This window comes from Myotis brandtii, unplaced genomic scaffold (genome assembly GCF_000412655.1).
Source record: "Myotis brandtii unplaced genomic scaffold, ASM41265v1 scaffold349, whole genome shotgun sequence".
NCBI classification, from domain to species: Eukaryota; Metazoa; Chordata; class Mammalia; order Chiroptera; family Vespertilionidae; genus Myotis; species Myotis brandtii.
Window position 1 is genome coordinate 543,044 of NW_005363427.1, and position 2,130 is coordinate 545,173.

Consider the following 2,130-nt stretch of genomic DNA (forward strand, 5'->3'; position numbering starts at 1 on the left):
TTTTACTCCGTTTATTTCTTTTTGTACCTTTTGAATTTTAAATCATGCCAATGTATTACCTATCCAAACAAATTTTAGGCATATTTTAATTTTAAAAGTTTATCTCCAGCCCTAGCTGGTTTGGCTCAGTGGATAGAGCATCGACCTGCAGATTGAAAGGGTCCCGGGTTCGATTCCAGTCAAGGGCACGTACCTCGGTTGCAGGCTTCTCCTTAGTCCGGGCCCTGGTCAGGGCTCCTGCAGGAGGCAACCAATCCATGTATTTCTCTCACATCGATGTTTCTCTCTGTCTTTCCCTCCCCCTTCCACTCTCCATAAAAATCAATGGGAAAATATCCTCGGGTGAGGATTAAAAAAAAAAAAAGTTTATCTCCAATCTACCTACGCCTCTCCATTTCCTTCGCCACGTGTTTTCTTAATGACTTAGTGACATAAATGGCTCCTCTTACAGGGAATTTCCCTAACTATTCTTTCTAAGTAGTTTTCTGTCTCCACCATGTTCTTTCCCATTGCTGTACTCAGTGATAAGAGCTATGAAGGTAATGACCACTTTGTAATCATACACTTTGTTCCATTCATTTGTTCATTTTGTTGCATTTATTCATTCACGTATTACTGGCCACCTGTTTTCCTGCCCCACAAAGGCAGGAAATTCTTAATGATTGATTCATCACTGCAAACCCAACACGTAAGCCAGTGTCTGGCACAACAATGGTTGTCAAATGATTGAAAGTTTACAGAGAATGAAATTGTCTCACATTGATATTCTTGTCAACAAGGTGGATCAGGGCAGACATTATTGCCCTCGTTTTCTAGATGAGAAAATTAAGTGTCAGGAAGGATTTGCTGCCCAGCCGGCGTGGCTCAATAGTTGAGCCTCGACCTATGAACCAGGAGGTCACAGTTTGATTCCCGTTTAGGACACATGCCCATGTTGGGGGCTTGATCTCTAGTAGGGGGCATGCAGGAAGCAGCCAAGCAGTGATTCTCTCTCATCATTGATGTTTCTATCTTTCCCTCTCCCTTCCTCTCTGAAATCAATACAAATACATATTTTTTTAAAGAAAGGATTTGTCTGAGGCTACACAGTAGTAAAGTGGCAAAACTGAGATTTCTGCTCCCAATCCAGGGTTCTTTACAGCAGCGCGTCCACACTCCTTACAATCTTAGGACCAGTCTGCTTACAGCCCCACACCCACCCCAAAATACTCTTCGTAAATTTCCAGGCTACCACCCACAAATGCAAGCGTTCTGAACACAGACCCGAGGTAGGTGTAGTAGGCTTGGCAACCTTTTCCCATTACATGAAGCATTTTGCACGTCGGTGATTTCTATGGGGAAAGCCTGCAAGGTTTTCACCAGCTTTTCAAAGGGCCTGTGCCACACCCCCACCAGATGAGTCCCTACTAGTAAGTCAAAGGTTCGCCCCTCCGGCTGCAGAAGTTGTTCATCTTGTTCGACAGTGGAATCTGCAGCCCTGGTCATGGAAGCACGACCATAAGCCATCACACTGTGAAAATAAATCCAGGAAATCTCATTTAAAATGGAAGCAGGAAGCCCTGAAGGGAGTGCTCTCATTCCAATACCACTCGGTGCGGCCTGCATAACCAGCCAGCAGAAAGAAACAAGATGATAATTATTTTGACAAGGGAAGACATTTTTCAATAGCAATTTCATCTCCTGGCTCAAAACAAAACAAAACAAAGAAACTCTCTGCCCCAGCAACAATGCACCACCACTTGCAGCCAATGAGAGAGACCACCACAACCTTGAACTCTTGTTCTCCAGTGAAGTTTTGTTTAAAACAACCCTGTCCAATTTCCTCCTAAAACCTAATAAAATCCCACCTTCCCTTTGCCTCTTAGGATTTGCCTATGGTTTTGCCATGGTTTGGTCCTCAATGGCTATTCCCAAATAAAACCATTTTGCTGGTAAAATCACTGCCTGTTTTATTTCTAAGGTCCACAATGGCAATGTGTTTATGCTGCCAAAAAAGTAGTAACTACAATGTCACCCTCCCCATCACCTTGACACGCCTCCATTCTTATTCCCAGATGTCCCTAGAGCAGTGGTTCTCAACCTTCCTAATGCCGCCACCCTTTAATACAGTTCCTCATGTTCTGGTGACCC